The following is a 20,968-nucleotide window of genomic DNA, read 5'->3' as shown; positions in this document are numbered from 1 at the left end:
TAAAGGACTTCAAACAAACATGTTCAACCTTTGCCCCAGAGGGAGACGTTGTCTTTATTGCACTGTTCAGCAAACAATTCTGCGCTCTGCTCCAGATGAAGATGTTATCTTTCTCTTTCAGACCTATTTGCTCTACAAACATCCTAAAAATATTGTCTAGAAACAAAATCTGTGTGTCTGCTCACAAGATTTGCAGAATTGTGAAATACATGGAAAACGTTTTCCAGTTGGTGTACCTGCTAAATGGAAAATATTGGTCATTAAGTATGTATTTGTGACATGGGAGATTGTTTACATAGTGATACTGTCTCAAAAGATGTGCATACATCCTAGGTTCTATTACTAGCTCTATGGCATTAGAAAAATTACTTACCCTTTTGAACCCTACTTTCTTCACATTTAAAATAAGGAAAATTTTATATGCTTTACATCCCTAAAGAAATACTATTAAAATACACTTTGATAATGTATATGAAACAGTTATGTAAACTTTAAAATAGGGTACATTTTTTGGTTATATTAACTTGAATAGGGGCAGATTTGTTTTCATGTTTTTATTAAATTCTTTGTCATAAGTTAACTTTACTGCATTATGTGAAAATGATATTGAACTTTAACTTTTTATTTTTGTTTATAAAACATTTACAATAAAATGTACACTTTTTCCTGTCTAAAAGAGCACTTAAAAATATCCAGTGGTTTCAGAACATTATTCACTAATACTCCTCTCCAAAAATATGAGAATTTAACTGTCAGAAATTATTTTTCATGAATGTATAGATCTATGCTTTAGCTAATTAAATATATTATCTAATTTTACTGAAGTAAAGCTGACATATGATTTGAATTTCATGTATTTTCTTATCAGAAGAAAATGGGTTTATAGCAATTTTCCTTAAAACAGTTTTTTTCTCTAATAAAAATCTGAGATCTGAATCTTGTGAAAGGGTGTACTAGCAGTTTTGATTTTTATTTTCCTCTCACTTTTTATTTTGAATATTTCAAGCCTACAAAAATGTTGCAAGCATTGTATAGAATAATAAAACACCTATGCTTCATCTAGATTCATCAGTAGAGTTTTGTCTCAGTACCTCTCCATACATATATATAGTTTTTGAGAATCTGTAGAAGATATAACTCTTGATATTGGACTGTATCTCCTGTGGAAAATGGAATTCTATTTACATAATAACAACTATCATATATTTCTTACTATCAGACAATTTAACATTGATATAATATTGCAATCTGCTGTACAATCCACATTTAGATTTCCTCAGTGGTCCCAATAGTAAATTTTGTTTCTTTTCTTTGTCTTTTTTTTTTCTTCTTCTTTTCTAATCTGAGATGCAGAGATCATGCTCTTTTCTTTTATCTTCTGGATTTGCATCTGTCATTCTAGAAGAGATGTTTATGTGACATATCTGTGGCTTTGAGGTCTTAAGTTATAATTCACTATGATCTTCCAGCATTGTTTTGTGAGTCCCTGAGTATATTTTTATACTCTACCAAAACCTGGATCCTGCTATTAACAAATACTTGTTTACAGAGGATTTCACTCAGAATGGTGCTCTTATTTTGAGGGTATTTGTTGGCAATTTGTGTTTCAGAATACCTAAAACTGTCAAAATTACCCTCTCTTCCTTTTGCTGTTGCCACCCACATTTCTCTGCATGGGTTCTCCTTTGGTCGTGTTTTATCATCACTCACTTATGCTCTGGATTTCAGGGATAGCCCTCGACAGTATGTTAAAGAAGGTATCAATATCTTTCAAATTCATTAACTTCTTGCTAAGGTTTAATACATATATACACACACAGAAAAAATCCTCAAGTCATTAGTGTTCACTCAGTGAGTTTCTTAACCAGAGCTCCATTTCTCCGCACAAAGGGAAACCAGAATAGATGAGCTCCTTGTTTTTTAAAAAATACTTTATACAGATGGAATCATACAATGCATTTACTTTTATGTCTGGCTGCTTTTGCTCACTATTAACGTCATGAAATTCATTCATCTTTGTGCTAATTCTCTCATTCCCAATGCCCTATAGTATCCCATTATGTGAATATGCCACTCATTCTTATACCGATGGGCACTTGGGTAGTTTTAAGTTTGTTCCATTATAGATCATTACTAATCATTCTAATACCTGGCTTTTGGTGAATATATAAATATTACCCCCTCCCGAGGCATGTATGCACACAATTCTACTCCTTTAGCCCCACCCAGGTAAGGGAGAAAATTTTTCTAATCTTAAAGGAAACCTTACATATCTATAATTTTTCATTAAAGTTTTCTTATACTTCTTTGAATCATGCTACATTCTGATGCATATGCCTTAAAAATTTAATAAACTCTATTTTTTAGAAAAGTTTTTAGGGGCGCCTGAGTGGCTCAGTCAGCTAAACGTCTGTCTTCGGCTCAGGTCATGATCCTGGAGTCCTGGGGTCGAGCCCACCTCCCCATATCGGGCTCCCTGCTCAGTGGGGACTCTGCTTCTCCCTCTCACTCTCTTCCTCCCTACCCCCACCCATGCTCATGCTCTCTCTGTCTCTCTCTCAAATACATAAATAAAATCTTTAAAAAAATGTTTTAGATTTACAGAAAAAAAAACCCACAAATAACAGAATTCACACACACTCCTCTATGCCCTGTTGTTCCCTCACTTATGAACATCTTATATTAGTATGGTGCATTTTTCACAATGAACATATATTTATATATTATTACATAAATTAAAGCCCACGCTCTATTCTTATTTCCTCAGTTTTTCCGCAATGTTTTTTTTTTTTTTTTCCTGTTCCAGAATTCATCCAGGTCACCATGTTGCATTTAGTTTTCATGTATCTTTAGGCTCCACAGAGCTGTGAGAGTTTTCAGACTTGTCTTGTTTTTGATGACCTTGACAGTTTTGAGGAGTAGTAGCCATATATTTTGTACAATGTCCCTCTATTAAAATTTGTCTGGATTTTTCTTGTTATTAAAATGGGCTAATGTCTTCTGGGGGAAGAAGACCCTTGTGGAAAGTATATGCTCATCCCAACATGTCTAGGATGCATACTGTCAGTATGACATCACTGTTGATGTAATCCTTGATCACTTGTCTGAGGTATTGTTTTTCAGTGGAATTTTCTCTTCTCCCTCTCTTCATATTGTACTCTTTGGAAAGAAGCCACTGTGCACAAGCTGGGCCTAGGAGGTGAGGAGTTTGTTCCACCTTTTTAAGGGTACAATATCTCCATGAAGTATTTGGAATTATTTGCATGAGATATTTGTCTCTTCTTCCACAATTACTTTTTTTTTCAGTCATCTATTTGTATGGATACTTGGATATTTAGTTTATACTTTGGGTTATAATGCAATTTTTATTTTATTTCTCAAATAGTTCTAATATTTGGCCATTGGAACCCTCATTTGGCTAATGTATCCTTTTGACATACTCCTATCAATGTAGTTTGTTTGTATCTTTATTTTTAGTGCTTAAAAAAAAAAGTTGTGACACTATAAAATGCTCCAGACTCATCTTGTATATTTTCTGTCTCAGTCTTAGAATCAGTGATTTCTCTTAGAAACCCTGGTTCCTTTTATTGGAGAATGGTATTAGAAACCAACATCTGGATTCTCGATCTGCTTGCTGATATTGATGGTTCACTTTAGATGATATCATCTGAAAAATAGATAAGTGTATACTAAGCAGTATATAAGAAAACATGTATAAACATTTCTATATATAACTATCCGTAACTCTATTAAGTAAAATTTATTTTACTGATGCTTTCACTCCTAATCCATTTTAAAAATGCTTTATTCCAGCCTCCTCCCCTTGAGGATCTGTAAGTTCCCACACCAAGACTGAGGAAAGGTACTCCTATGACCTGACATGCATTTAAATATTCAATTCCCTTATGCAGAATTATTGACCTATACCCCCAAAGGAAGCAATTTTTCAATTATTTTACAAGGCTAATATGCATTTTCTTTTGCCTTCAGTCTTATAGGCTCAGCTTATTTCCAGAATTACCTGGAGGAGCACCTTTCCCCCTGCAATGCCCTTACTGTGGTTGTTTCTGCATTTGCAATACAGTTCATTCTCTTGTTACAATTTCCATTCCTTCCTGAGATTCTCCTTCTTTTTTTTCTTTCTTTCTTTCTTTTTTTTTTTTTGTAAACTGGAATAAAGGTATTCTTTTTGCTGTGAAGTTCTATTAATTTTGAAAAATACATAATACCATGTATCTGGTGGAGAATATTTTTACCACCCTCAATGTCTCCCGTGCTTCACTTATTCATTCCTCTCACCTCTTCCCACACTCCTGGAAACCTCTGGTCTTTTTATTGTTTCTGTACTTTTGCCTTTTCCAGAATATCATATAATGGAATCATACAGTATGAAGACTTGAGGCTAGCTTCTTTCACTTGGCATTATGCTTCTAATATTCTTCCGTATAACTGATAGTGCATTTATTTTATCAGGAAATAATATGATAGCATATGGTGTAGACCAATTTATTCAGTGATTATAGATATATTGTTTAATTTCCATTTTGGAAATTATGAGTAAAGTTGCTATAAACATTTCTGTGCAAGTTTTGTGTGAACATAAATTTTCAAATCAGTTGTGTTAATACCTAGGAGTGTGAATGCTGACTTGTATGGTAAGTCAAATTTAACTTTGTAAGAAATTCCCCAACTGTCTTCTAAATTAGAATCATTTTACATTCCCACCAGTAATAAATGAGAGTTCCTATCACTCCACATCCTCACCAACAATTGGTACTGCTAACTTTTTTTTTCTTTGAAATCTAGCCAATGTAATAGGTGTGTAGGGGTATTTTATTGCTGTTTTAATTTGCAATTCCCCAATCATGAATAATGTTGAGCATCTTTCCATATGTTTACTTTTCATCTGTACATCTTTTTGGTAGGTATCTGTTCATATATTTAGCCCATTTTTAATATTTTTTTTTCTAATTGTTGAGTTTAAGAGCTCTTTGTGTGTTTGGAGTGGCGACAGAGAACTTCCTTGCCTTGCTCCTTCGTGATATTAGGGAGAAAGTGTTGTTTCTTACCATTAACTGTGTTAGCTGTTGGATTTTTGTAGATGTTCTTTATCAAGATGAAGTTCTTTGTTCCTAGTTTACTGAACATTCTTATAAGTGGATGATGCACTTTGCCAAATGCTTTTTTCTAAATCAGTGTGACCATATGATTTTTCTTATTGATCTTGTTGATGTGGTGGATCTACACTGATCATTTTTTTCAATGTGTAGCCAGACTTGCATACTTGAATAAATTCCACTTTGTCATGGTATGTAATTCAGTTTACATGTTGTTAAATTCAGTTTCCCAATATTTTGTTGAGATAGGTTTTCTGTTTTGTTTTTGCATCTGAGGTTATGAGGGATACTGGTTTGTAGATTTTCTTGTTTTTATCTGGTTTTGATATTAGCGTAATGCTGGGCTCATAGAATGATTTAGGAATTTTTTTCCTTTACTTGTATTTTCTGGAAGAGCTGGTGAAGAATTGGTATCATTTATTTTTCTATGCCTTTTGAACAAAACAAAGATTCATGTTTCTACCCTGACTATATACCTTTCTATAGCAGTGTTGACTACCTGGAATCCCTACCAGAGGAACTCGAGGGCATTAAGGAAAAAAGTTTAGGGTATTTTGTCTATCAATTACATTTTTAAATATATTTATTGACTTCTTACCAAATGAAAACATTTACATATTTTCAAATTCCATTAACATTGGTTTTTCTTGTTCATTACTATATCTTCAATAAGTAGTCCAGTACATGGTAACTAGTCATTGCCTCATCATGGAACAGACACAATAAAAGACATTTAGTAAAATGTTTCAAGATCTGAAAATCAACTAGATCATTTAGGTTAAAGGAATAATTTCATGACTTTTAATGTTTAATGAAAGTTGTAGGAGATGACTACTTGCAGACAGATGAGGCATGGTGAAATATTTTATACCAATTTGCCTCCTACAAATGAATAGGCTGAAACAACTGTGGAGCTGAATTTTCACCATATGGTATGGCATCTAAACAGCTAACACTTTTGAAAAATGTCCCATTATGTGAACTAGGTCATTGAAAATGATAGGTGGACATTCGCATATTAACACTATAAAAAGAGCACAGTTCTCAAATTGTTAGAATCCTCACTGTCATACAAATAGATAATGAGCATGTGTCAGTGTCACATTTAACTCATTAATGAAAGAACCAGAAGGATGCAAGAGCTTATTAAAATTGTATATGAGGAACTGGGACTCATATAATCACTGTGGACAGAAATGCTGAAATTTGATTGCTAGTTTTAGGAACTGTGAAGAGTCTAAGAATTGTATCCTACTTGCAAGCTAACAACTTAGCTTTGCCACAGTTTGTAGAACACATGACACTCCTTGGTTAAAGGCCAAGAGGACAGTTAATTACTCACAGAAAAATCAGAGTATAGCATTTTTTGGTACCGTTCTTTGATCTCCAATACCAACTCAAGGCGACATGTTGAAAGTCGGATATGGCAAAGAAAAATTGGCACTAGACAGGTTTAATAGTTTACAAACTATTGCAAAAGGGATAGAAAATACCATCCTTTACAGGCACAATCCCCATGTAGGAGCTAAAGGGTTTCTTCTCTGCAATCCTTGAGGAGCCAAGAAAACCTCTGTGCAACTTCTGGACAAGGAGTCAGGAAAAACAGCAAGTCCATTGCAATGGGGGGGAAAGATGGAACTCAACTGCACTGAAAGAAAAGGTGGGGGCGGTGGGGGGTATTTTTAAGTGTTGTGGTGAATTAGTGGGAAAGTACTGCAGAATGTTGGATGGAAGTGGTCAATGTGATCTGGCCACCTGTGTGTGTAATTGGTGCTTATCCAAATTAGGCTCCTACTTGTTCTACTCCAGAGGGAAATACTATCTCTGTCTTCCATGTCAGTTTACTATACAGCTCCCTGGAAAAGGTAGTCTGGAAAAAGGTGGTCTTCCTTTCAAAATGTGTAGAAATGGGAAAAGACCAGATAGATAATTGTCTCCAAAAGCTAACTTAGCTATAAACCTATGTTGTGGACAACAAAAATCTAATATCTCGGTTGTCTTTTATATTAGGAAAAGAGTAAACATATTTTTAAGCCTTCTTAAGTTAATCTTGATCTCTCAGTAGTTTAAAAGACATGCCCTATAATAAATAAATACTGGGGGGGGGGGGGGAAGAGTTAAATTTCTTGAGAATCAGATGACCCTTTGCTGGGCTTGATAGAAAATGCTACAGCATGACAAAATGGTCCCACATTCACGTTTGCCTTTTCCCTCCAAGATTTGTTTTCTCCTCAACAGTGAAACCTGTTATCTTAAATAATCTAAACATTATTGCTGATCACAAAGAGTGTGGGCTTGTCGTGGTTTTGTGCTAAGATCATTTAAAGGATTTCTGGCTTATTTACCCTTTTTTCACTGCATTTTTATAGGTAATGGAAATTAGACATGGATTCGATGAATAACCTACAACATGAAATCAAAATTACAAACAATATTTGTACACCTGATAGTATTACACTAATTCAGCAATGGCTACTTAAGGTAGTCTGTGAATTTATGACAGTATATTGTGTCTGTTTTGTTATGTTTGACTAGTTCATTTACATAGATGTAACAAGTTGTGTTAATTAACATACCTTGTTGTAAGTAAGTATAAAGTCACAGGATATTGAGGATACAAAGTTAACTTCTATCCTGGGGCTTTACAAAGCAGGGGTTAATATATTTTACCAGATCTAAGACTGGGGCCCTACAATAATAGAGCATGGTAGAGGAAATAAAGATATATTTTTTTGAACATAGGTAAATAACCATATTATGAAAATAAAGGATCTGATTAAAAGCTTTGTGTATAATATTGGTTATTGTTCTGAGGAGTTGGCAGATAAAGCCAATTAATGCTATATTCTACAGAGTCATTTCTTTACATTCCCTAAAAGTTTTCTTATCTTGTAATCTACATTAAGGTTTCCTGCAAGCGTATTTTATGAATCCAAGATCTGTTTTCATTCTGTTTTCACAAAGTCCTCTGTTTTTGGAAAAAAGTTCTGGAAGTCTTGACTCAGTTTCTTGCTTCAGTAATACGGTTATTGTTCATGGTGGCAACATTAGCTTACACCAAGAATATTTGCAATATTAATAATCACGGGTACTTTCTACAGTACTTTTCTTTGAGATACTGACTTTTGATATTTTCCCTGAAGAAATCCCATGAGAGAAGGTAAAGTGACAGTAGATGAGAGGAGAGCAGAAACTACCTGTTTGTGGGGTGACAGGGTCGGGGGAAGAGCAAAAACAAAAAAAATGGAATGACTTTTTTTTTCCAGATCAACCCTTAATATTAGTTTATAGAAGAATAGACACCCATGTTGACATCATTAATAACTGTTTTTTAACCTATTTAGTAAATAGATACAGTGATGTCTTTACCAAATCTCCAGGGCCTATTATTTTTATTTGTATTTTTTTTGTGAATTGACTCATAGGATGTTTCTTTTTCATTGATACATTTTATCCCATTTTGGATTAAATAAACAGTGTGGCTAATTAAGAATTAGGAAATATACCCAAATCTTTCTAATCTCCCTCTTACTTTTGAGTGCCAAGCTAGGGTTTACAAGTTGATGGAATAAGCCATTCATGTTTTGGCCATTTGGGAAAACATTAATTACTTTTGGTGTTAATACATCAGCAGTTTTATTTTTCTGGATGTAGGTTAAGGTAAAAGAAACAAAAAGGTTGGGATGGAGCACAAGTGAATGGTTCGGTTTAGTAGCCTTATTAAAAGTAACATCAGCTTTTGCAGATGTGAGAAACTTCTGTTCAGATTTTTCAAAAGTAATTTTAAAGCATGATAAATATAAACTTAAAGTCAATGGCTTTTGAAATAAGATTTAAAGAGAAAAGAAACCTCTACTCTCTGGGCAGATTACACAGAAGATAAAAAACTTTTAGACATTGTGGTAAATTAACTAACGTAAAATTTACCATACTGTTTTTAAGTACATAGTTCAATAATGTGTGTTCATGTAAGTGTGAAATAGATCTCCAGAACTTCTTCATCTTGCAAATCTGAAACTCTGTACCCATTAAATAACAGCTACACATTCTCAGCTATCGCAGCCCTTGGCAACCAATATTCTACCTTGTGTCTCTAAAAACTTACCTGTTGTAGGTACCACATATAAGTGAAATCATACAGTATTTGTCTTTTTGTGAATGGTTTATTTCACTTTGCCTAATGTCTGCAAGGTCACCTATGTTACTAGTGTGTGTCAGGTTCCTTCCTTTTAAGGCTGAATAATATTCTACTGTATGAATATATCACATTGTGTTTATTCATCTGTTAATAGACACATGAGTTGCTTTCAACTTTTGGCTATTGAGAATAGTGCTGCTTTGATCATAAGGGTGCAAATATTTCTTCAAGATCTTGCTTTCAGTTCTTTTTGTTATATACCCAGAAGTGAAATAGCTGGATCATATGGTAATTCTCTTTTTAAATTTTTGAGGAACCACTGTACTGTTTTCCATTGCACTTGTACCATTTTAGTTTCCCTTCCAACAGGGTATACCTATCCTAATTGCTGTGAGGTGTTATTTCAATGAGGCAACAATAACTTTTTACTACCACTTCTTAACAATACATTAAATATTCTAAAGCCAAGTTTGAATTACCCTTCTTCTTTCTATTACAGATAAAATTTTAAAACTATTAACTTTAATAAGCTTTTATATTATTTTGAACACACATATATAAGTGTATACATATAGTGCATATCTACATGCATATTTATATATACATATATATACATACAAATATATATGATTAGAGGGCAATCTTACTTAAATCTCCCAAACTTAATTTCAAAATACAATTAACCTTATATTTATAGTATGAGGAAAAGCATTCATTTCAATATATGTACAATCTATAGAAGGAAAGGCACTGCTCAGTGACCTATTTTTTTTTCTTTTCCTTTTTTTTTTTTTTTTAAAGATTTTATTTATTTATTTGACAGAGAGCAAGAGAGCACAAGCAGGGGGAGCGGCCGGGAGAGGGAGAGGGAGAAGCAGACTCCCTGCTGAGCCGGGAGCCTGACATGAGGTTTGATCCCAGGACCCTGAGATCATGACCTGAGCCTAAGGCATACCCTTAACTGACTAAGCCACCCAGGCGCCCCTTTTTTTCTTTTCCTATGATTTTAAGTTTCTTTAAATGTTTTTCACCAAACTAAAGACCATTTGTTAATTAACTCCAAATGTTAACTCAAGATCTTAAAGTAATTAAAGTATCTAGGAAATTATATTTGTTTATATTTTTTTAGGGCAACACAATTCCTGTATATAAGTTTGTTATGAGGATAGTTATAAAACACTTCACACAGAGAGCTCTTGAAGTAGCTAAGTTAACCAGAAACAATCAGTTTGATATAGACATTTTTGTAAGTTTACTTGTAAACATGTGTGTCCATTCTCATAACTTTGTTTTTTTATTTTCTTTAAGATTTTATTATTTATCCATGAGAGACAGAGAGAGAGAGAGAGAGACAGAGGGAGAAGCAGATTCCCTGCGGAGCAGGGAGCCTGATGTGGGACTTGATCCCAGGACCCTGAGATCATGACCTGAGCCGAAGGCAGATGTTTAACCAACTGAGCCGCCCAGGCGCCCCATTCTCATAACTTTAAATGTTTTGTGGAAACACTGATAATTTCTCTGACCCATGAAGGTAATGTAGAAAACTACAGGAATTTAAAAACAATTAGGTTTTTCCCTGGGAAATAATCTCCATGCCTCATATAAAATTAAATGTATATAATATTGTATTTTATACTCTGATATATTCAAGAAAAAGATATTTAGCTCCTTTTAAACAAATTTTTCAATCTAGTCTTATTCAGTAAATCACCTTGCTTGAGGTTATTATGTAAATTTGTACTGGGGCTCCTGGGTGGCACAGTCGGTTAGTGTCTGACACTTGGTTTCAGCTTAGGTCACGATCTCATGGGTCGTGGGATTGAACCCGGCATCAGGCTCCACACTCAGTGCAGAGTCTGCTTGAGATTCTCTCTCCCCCTTTCTCTGACGCCTCCCCCCACCCCTGCCCCGTGTGCACTCCCTCTCTCTCTCTTTCTCAAGTAAAATCTTAAAAATATGTGTACAATAGCTGTAAGAAAACAAATAAACAGAAATAATGGATAGTTGCCTTGTGTTTGTATGAATTTCCTCCATTCTTCATATTTGTCACAAATAGGTTGTAGATTTCTTGGGCTTTGTCTCTCATTCACTTTGGGATTTTGCAGTGCTCAGACCCAAGAATTCTTCAAACAAGCTAACAGTCAACACAGTGATAAAAAAAAGTACAAGCCTCTTACTCTACTTAAGTGTTTCTCAACTGTGAGTTGTTTTGCCCAGGATCCTCCTCCCAGGGATATTTGGCAGGGTCTCAAGTTGTATTAGGTTGTCATAACTAGCATAATAGGGGAAGGGAGAGATGGGTTACTGCTGGAATCTGGTGGGTAGAGACTGGGGATTCTGCTAAATATCTTAAATTGCACAAGGCATCCCCCAAAACAAGGAATTGTCCAGCCCAAAAAATCAATAGTGCTGAGATTAAGAAATCAAATTAGCTGGCTAAAGGACTATATCACCTTTGGGCATCTACAAAGGATACACTACTTAAGGATCCCAGAAGATGAGATCTTTTATACTAATTCATTATAATGATGATAGCAATGATAGGTAATGATGTAGCAAAATAAAGGGCATGACAAGAAGTCTTGAAATATAATGGAAACAGTAGGAAATATTCAAGAGCCAAAAAAAAAAAAAAAAAGTGCTATAGTGTTGTAGGAGCATAGTTTAAATTTGCAGATTTAATGGGAGATAATGATAAGCATAAGTTTAGGAGTTCTGGAAATTGATGGGGATGGCAAGAAATTAGTATATTTTTATGCTAGTTTTTATGAATTTTTCTCTTGAAAAATTATCTTATATTTACTTTGCACATCTCAATAAAAATTATATACTACAGACACTATTTAAATATAACATCTAAATAATTATTAAATAAAATTCATAATTATTTATAATTGGTCTTTCTGGGACTTGTAGCACTATTTCCCATTAATTATAATACAAATGGCCCATGAGTATAAAACATTAATGCTTGTAATATGCTAAAACATTTTGTTATATTTCCTGTATAAAGTTCAAGTGTTAATCTATTCCTGTCTTTACTTAAGAATAAGAAAATAGTATGCTAACAATATGGCAAATTTAGGTATACAGGAATAAACTTATTCTAGAAATACTGATTTGTGAATTACTTTGGTAAAAATTTACAACTCATAATAAAGCATCTTATGGTAAGGAGCTAAGGACAAGATGAACTAGAATGTTTTGCTGTGATCTGCACAAATTTCCTCACAATTATATAAAATATAGTTCAAAAAATGCCTTTTTTCATAATCGAAGATACACATCTGTTACCATTAAAAAATTTAAACAATAGGGGCGCCTGGGTGGCTCAGTTGGTTAAGCGACTGCCTTCGGCTCAGGTCATGATCCTGGAGTCCTGGGATCGAGTCCCGCATCCGGCTCCCTGCTCAGCAGGGAGTCTGCTTCTCCCTCTGATCCTCCCCCCTCTCATGCTCTCTCTCTCTGTCTCATTCTCTCTCTCAAATAAATAAATAAAATCTTAAAAAAAAAAAATTTAAACAATAAGGAGAACTCCTCCTACTCATAATGGCAAAGTATTTCATTTTCTATTCAGTTGAGCATATCTTGAATATAGAGATTAAATTTTAAAGTGTGACTAATGCACTAGAGCCCCAATTCTGCCTGTGTCTTAGACACACTTATCATCAATGTGCTTAAGATTGTTCATATCTAGGGCACCTGGGTGGCTCAGTTGGATAGGCGACTGCCTTCGGCTCAGGTCGTGATCCTGGAATCCCGGGATCGAGTCCCGCATCGGGCTCCCTGCTCGGCAGGGAGTCTGCTTCTCCCTCTGACCCTCCTCCCTCTCATGCTCTCTGTCTCTCATTCTCTCTCTCGCAAATAAATAAAATCTTTAAAAAAAAAAAAAAAAAAAAAAAAAGATTGTTCATATCTAAATATAGCTTTAAATGTATTATTTGCAGAAACATTTATTTTCATTTAATAGAAAAATTTTAAATATAATAATTAGTAACCCTTTTCTGGTTATTGCTCTTAGAAATCATTCCTTCTGGGCACTGTTGCATGAAATTTTTACATGATATGCAGTTAATAGGACTCTTTTTAACAGGGAAAAACAAATCATTCTTCTGTTCCTTTTCACATGCAAGAGACAAAGACAAACTTAGGGGAAATTTGTTGTTGTTGTTGTTGTCTACATGCTTTTTCTCCAGTTCTGAGAAATGTCCCTTAACTTTTAGTGTTCAGTGTCACACCTTCTCTGGAACTTGCTAAGCCTGGCAGCCTTGGCAGGAATCCTTGACAGCTTGTCAAGCCCAAGGCAAATTCATGTAATCTTTCCTCCCAGTAATTAATAATTAATTATTGCTCATTAATCATTAATGAATGGTAGTTAGGAATAATCTAGTCTTTAAAATGAGAGAAAAAAAACACAAAGACATTGTTATTTCAAAAGGAGCTTTTTAGTTCAGGACTTTAACAAGTCAAACTAATCCTGGGGCTAGTTGTGAAAATCAGTGAGATAAAAAGCATATAAGCATGCACAAAACCAGTCACGGGTGGTCCCAGCACCTCTCAACTCCTTCTCTTCAGATCAACTCATCTGCTCCTGCGGTCCAAATCACATGACACAACTATCTTCCAACATACCAAAACAAAAACAAAAACAAAAAAAAACCCACACAAAAAACAAAAAAACCCACACCACAACAGCAGTTTTGTTTCCCAGAATGGCAGGTTTTCTTTTAAGACGTGGCTTTCTAGAACACTGACATGTGATTGCTATTATCTACCCTGTCAGATTTTTTTTTTTTTTTCCTTTTCTGAACAGTAGAAAGAGTTCTTGGGTAAAATAAAGGCTGATGGAATCATTTTAATAGATGTGAATCATTAGATGTTATTTGTATTCAGCTTTGTTCTTCAGGTATTCACAGTGTCACCAGTTGTAATGACAATGTGTTGAGTACTTACTTGATGGGTAAAAGCTGAAACACCTTTTTCTTGACATTTGTTGAAATGGTGAAAAAAAAAAAAAAGAAAAAAATGTCCTTTAAAACTATTGAAACTAATGATAGTCCCCAGTGCTGGGGGTGATAATGCTCCTTCCGCTCGTGTATAAATCATTTCAGAATTTCTCAGTACAGGAGGACAATAATCCCCTTACAGTGCTTCTGTGCAAATAACAGAAAAGGTAACTAAGCCCATTATACATATATGAATATGGGTTAAAGCCTGCAAATACAAATATTCATAGCTGTCTTTATCTTTTCTGGCTAACATATACAATATTATATTGCAAGGCATAATTCTGTACAGCAGTGTACTGAATCAAAGGATTAAAATTTTCAGGCTCCCCTTCATCTGTCCCTGTATTGCCTACCTCTCAATCTTAGCCCATTAGGTATTGCATTGCAGTGTTGATTCGTCCAGCTTTGTCAAACTTCTTCCCCTGCTACCCCCTGCCCCATGTGCTGTACCTTTTATTCTCATGATTTACTCATTTCTGTAACTGGAAGCCTCTATCTCTTACTCCATTACACCCATTTTGCCCATCTTCCTGCCCTCTTGCAACCATAGCTGTTCTGTGTTTATAGGTCTGATTCTGCTTTTGTTTTGTTTTTTAAATTCCATATATAAATGAAATCATGTATTTGTCTTTTCCCATCTGACTTTTTCACTTAGCGTGATACTTTCTAGGCCCATTCATGCTGTCACAAATGGCAAGATCTCATCCTTTCTGTGGCTGAGAAATATTCTATAGTGTGTGTATGTATATGTACATACACACACATATGTACATACACATATACACATCCCAGTCTTCTTTATCCCTTCATCTAGCAGTGTATGCTTAAGGCTGCTTCCATATCTTGGCTATTATAAATACATATATCTTTTTGAATTAGTCCAAACTTCTTTTTGTTAATCCCATCTTCAGAACACCCTCTACCCTGCAATTCTCCAAATTCTTATATCTTTTTAAAATATGGGTCAAAAATTTTTTTGCTGTGATATTAAACATAGAGACTTGTTTTTATGGCTTTAATATATAATAAATAAATGTAAAAGAAATATAAAAATATTATTTTATCCTATACGACACATTCCCCTTACCTTTCCTTAATAAGGTCATTTTATTTAATGTGTATATTTGTTTTTACTTTGGGCAAACTCTGTGTTACTATAGAGATAAATAATAGATTTTAGCGGTCAGTAGGTTGTTGTTGGTTTTTCTACTGTGATCCCAGAACACCATGTATTACTGAAAGAAAACCATACAGTCTTTCTAAACATTATGTCACTTTGTAGGATAACAATAACTCTTAGCAAGACATGAATGATGAAATAGCATAGTGTATATTAAAACACTTTGTAGACTGAGAAACACAGCAGATCATTGTCACTGTATAGTTTATCACATATTACCATCAATTATCATTTTGACACTGATCTTCTAAATTTCCAGAAAGTTAGAGAAATCAAATTAAACATAGTATCTATAAAGTTCAAATAAAAAAATAAAGGACATAAATAAGACACTGACTCAAAAATTTAAAAATTGCGTATTTTCATCAAAGGTAGCAGAAACATATTAGCAGCATTTTAAGTCCTAATTGTACTTTTTATTACTATTGAAGCTAAATAGGTTTTGCAAATGTTTATTAGCTGTAAGTTTACTTGGTTAATTTGGTATTTGATTGGGTTAAACATGACACATCTATAACATAGGCTAGTATGTGGTTATTCTGATCTTATTGGGAGATTATATATTTTGCTTGGGTAGATAACAATTTTATGATTAAAAGTAGGCTAGGAAACAATGTTTCTAATATAAATATGATGTAAATTTTATCTATATTTTCAAACATTAGAAATTAAGTCAGGAAGTGCCTGGCTGGCTCAGTCAGAAGAGCATGCTACTCTTGATCTCAGCGTTGTGAGTTTGAGTCTCCTGTTGGATGTAGAGATTACTTAACAATAAGATCTTTAAAAAATAGGTCAGGATGGTAAAAATAAAAGTAATTTCATGTCTTAATTTTGCATCTGTACTTTTTTGCATAATGCATATAGTCACAAAAACAAGTTAGAAATAAGATTTTGATTTATGTAAAAAATATTTTCAATGAGCACACATATAAAAGTGCATGGAAGCATTTAAAGCAAACTATCAGTAGAAATTATGCCTGTTTATTGGTAGTTCTGATCTAATATAACCTTTATTGACAACTTAGTATCTGATCTTTTATGTTTTTATTAAGACTTTTTGCAGCAGTTTTTGGTTCAATGCTTGGTATTTTAAAATTAGAAAAATTAAGGATGTCTCAAATAGTTTGAGTTAAGAGGTGTAAATAACTAGAAGGGATAAATATCTGTAAATTCACTTGTTAAAAATTGAAAGCTTTGGAATGAGACTGATAATTGGAGATATAAGCAGAGTTCTGGCCTATTTATATTTGCATGTTCAATTGATATATACATTTATCAGTAAGCCATGTAAATAGCAATCAAGTCACTGAAGAAAGAATAACTAAAGAAGACTTTGTAAATGAAGTCATTTAAGGAAACAGTTCTGATTGTATTATTCATTCTAAAATGTAGTCTTTTCAGAAACGAATTGATCTAATATTTGCATCTTCTAACATGCCTACTTGAGTGGTTTGCATCTAGAAGGTGCTCAGTTACACAGTAATTGGTTGTTCTTTTATGATTTGCTTTTTCTTAATTCTCACATACTCTACCAGACTCTGCCACATGAATTTAATTAAAATAAAAGGTTTTTCAAATTTGTTTCTGATGTCATTGCATTTGATCCTTACATAATCTTTGTGAGCTAGACAGGACAGGGACTACTAGCTGTACCTTTTCTAAATGAGAAAACATAAAGGTTATGTGATTGAAGTATAAATGCTTAACTCCTATCACTCATAAGAAATTAGAAGTTATTACAAGTTTACACTTTTTCCCATCAACATGCATTGGCTTGTGTATATTGTGCAGAGATTTACATTGCATTATTCACTCAATATTAAAAAGTATGGGGATCATATTATAAAATAAATTGAGTACTGTAACACTGAATCTTATATAACTATTTGAACTGAAAGGTTAATTGTTAATAGAAACAAAACACACTGATCACTTTGTATGATAAAGTATTATACTAACACCACATAAAATCTTAATGGAAATTGAACTGAGGGATTGAAATGGACATTAAAATTATATAATAAAAATACTTTACTTTTTTATTCATGTTTCTATACACATCGATCATAATTATAAACCTACTTAAGAAAATGATCTATTGAAAGAGTTCATGAATAATACTGCTGTGAGAATCAAAAACTATTACATGATCAAAGATTAGAAAATATAAGATCGATTTCTCTCTTAACAGATCAGTCACTCTTTAGAAGATGGTGAATATGTTTAAGCACAAAGAAAATAAAAATATAAAATATTTCAGTTTCATATCCTCTATTTACAACTTTGTTGTACAAAGTAAGGTGTTTTTATTTTTTTTAATTGAAGATAAAATCAAGAATAGAAAGCTTTAAAACAAATTGCAGTTTGAAAGCACTTTTTTTTGCCATCTGAATGTATTTCATGAGCCCACAGGTACCAGGGTTAAGCTGAACTGGCATGTCTACTCTTTTGAAAATTGTTTTAGTTTAGTTATTGGATCAATGGAAAAAATAGTAAAACAAGCTATGTCTGACATGTAGTACAAACAAAAAAATAATTGCAAAATAGGACAGAAAAGTTAAATAATACTTGAAATTTCCCTGTGTATTAAGAGTTCAATTACTTCACTCATTTTATTATATACACTACATTTTTCTTAAATTTAGATAAGCAAACAAAATTGTCTTAATTATATTGGACAAGACACAAAATTCTGTTACTATTTCAATTTCATCTTTTTATAGGATATTGTTTTGTGTAAAATTATTAAAATAGGAGATAAAATTTTTTATTTCTATTTTCACTGGAGAATTCTTTAAAAAATGAGTAGGGGTGGGGAGGCCTGTGCTGTACTGTGTCCCCAGGGTGCAGGCAGGAGCTTAGAAACCCAGGCTTTTCGGATTTGCGCACTAGTTGGGTGTGGGTGGATACCCTAAGGCAGGGCTGGCTGGAGTCCCCCACAGCTGCCAATATTGGAAAAGTGCCCTCTTCCCCTGTATGTAACCACATGCAAGGCATTGCCCTTACTTCACTGCCTGACTAATCCTAACCCTGTATGAGAGTGGTGGTTGCGGCCAGAGGTGCTCCACCTGAGGAGGAGCACGTGTTTGCACAGGACATTACACAAGATGGCGCCACAAGGGCACTGAGCCCATAACCATTTCCTAAGAGCCTGTCACAATACTCACTACACCCAAGTTTTCTTCCTAGACGTGAAAAGTAATGGTTCAGGATCACTCAAGCAAAATGAGATCACCTGTCCTCCCATTCTCTGACACTTAAAAATTAAAACAGACACAAGGGGCAAGAGAGAAATCAGGCTGTGTAATTCCACAGATGGCCTCCCTTTTCTCTGGTGTGCAGACTCTCGAGGGTCAAAGTGAGCAGCTACCCCCAAGTTCACGTGTACCTGCTGCAAAAAAGCTTCAGACTGCTGGGCTTGCTGGTGTCAACTTAGCCTTAAAGAGGAAGAAATTCAATATGGCTTCTCCTGAATGAAAATACTGCCCCACTCCAAGGAATTTTTTTTTTTTTCTTGTTCTGAATTTTTTTCTTTGGATGGACACAAAAAATGAGTGAATCAATATGCCCTTAAAGGGAACGTTGAATTTTTTAAAAAAAGTTTTCTGTTGTAACTTACAAGCTATAATAATTACAATAATTTTACTTTTAAACTTTTTTTTTTACTTTTTAACTTCTAAATTTGAAATAATTATAGACTCATAAGAAGTTGCAAAAATAGTACAGAGAGGTACTATGTATAGCCTTTACCAACCTTTCACCAAAGGTAGTATCTTACCTAATTATAGTAGAATACCCAAACCAGAAAACTGATATTGGCACAATACAATTAACTGAGGCATAGGCATTACCAAGATTTAGAAAGTTTTTACATATACTCATTCGTGTGTATGTAGGGTCTATAAACTAAAATATTCAGTTGATTACATTTCATGGAACTATATTTTTTAAATAATAACCTGTTAAGAATCATTATCCTAAACTACAATTTGAAATAAAAAATTTCAAAGAAAGATTCTAAGGAGGAAGATAATTGTTAAAAATACCTTTTTGTGGGGCACCTGGGAGGCTTAGTCAAGCATCTGCTATTTGGTTCAGGTCCTGACCCCAGGTTCCTGGGATCAAGCCCCATGTGAAGCTCCCTGCTCAGCTGGGAGTCTGCTTTTCCCCCTCCTCTGCCCCTCCACACTGCTCATGTTCTATCACTCTCTCTCTCTCAAATAAATAAAATCTTAAAAAAAAAAAAAAAAACCTTTTTGTTTATTTGTTGTGATAGGATTTATAATTATTGTTTAGCCTACAAACAATTATCTTTAGTAGGATAACTACTCTATTAAAAAGTAAAGCACTATTTTTTGTTGCCATAAACATTATGGTTGCTGATTAAAATTGAAGCAATCCAGGAACAATGAAGGAGGAGAACAAAAATATGCAGAATTTTTAACATCTTAATATATTTTGTCACCGTTTGACAGATCTGTTGGCCAGAGAGTGACTATCAAATCTTAGATTTTATTTAAGAATACTTTGTTAGAAGAAAGTATTAAAGTTTGCCTTATGAATCTGTGGTAGTTTAAAAATTTCTGGACATAAAAAAATTTTAAAGTGGATAGTTGAATAGAGAATGAGCATGAACTACCTGAGATTTTAGATTATTCTAAAATAAGGATTCAATTAACCAAAGTATCTTTTTGAATAAAAGATTTATACTTTTTCTTAACTATGATATTTATTTTGTTTTTGGAGAAGGTAACAGTGATGGTAAATATCTTAGTGTCTATCATTTATTTATATACCTGAGAATATCCCTGGAGTCAAGTCTATTTCAAACACCATGCAAGATTTTTTTTGCTATTTCTGTAAGTAAAGATATATTTCTTTTCACTTACAGGTTTATGTTGATATATCTTCAGTCTTTCTGATCATTTAAAACAAATTTCACTTTAATCTTTTCAGAAGAGCTCATTATTCCCTGACATCTAGAATCTTTAGAAGATTCAACTGTCTTCATAAAAGTTTGTCTGTAGCTTTTATATTGTGGATAAATATAAAATCGTTGGCTTAACCTTTCCTTTCTTTGAATGTCTTTTAAAAGTTACACTATTATCTTCTGGCATGAAAGGATCTGTCAAAAATTATGACAATGATTTGATTTTCTCTTCTGTCAAGTATTTGACTATCTCTATCAGGTATTTGACTTGATATTTTTGCCTGGAGACCAAACAAAATTTACTTTCTCTTTAATATTGACTAATTTTACCATCATGTCTCATTGTTGGCTTTCTGGGTCAATTTTCTCCAATAACAGGATACTCTTTCAATACGTATTTTCCAGGAATCTTTTATTTCAGGAATGATTTTTTTTCTAAGATTTATTTATTTGAGAGAGAGAGAGAAAGAGCATGCGTGTATGAGCGTGGGGCCAGGGGGGTGGGGAAGGGGGAGAAGGAGAGAGAAAAGCTCAAGCAGACTCCTCACTGAGTGTGGAGCCTGACATGGAGCTCAGTCTCCCAACCCTGCGATC

Source organism: Phoca vitulina, unplaced genomic scaffold (assembly GCF_004348235.1).
Source record: "Phoca vitulina isolate PV1807 unplaced genomic scaffold, GSC_HSeal_1.0 scaffold5, whole genome shotgun sequence".
In the NCBI taxonomy this organism is placed as follows: Eukaryota; Metazoa; Chordata; class Mammalia; order Carnivora; family Phocidae; genus Phoca; species Phoca vitulina.
The sequence above is the reverse complement of the archived record's forward strand: the minus strand, read 5'-3'. Positions refer to the sequence as shown.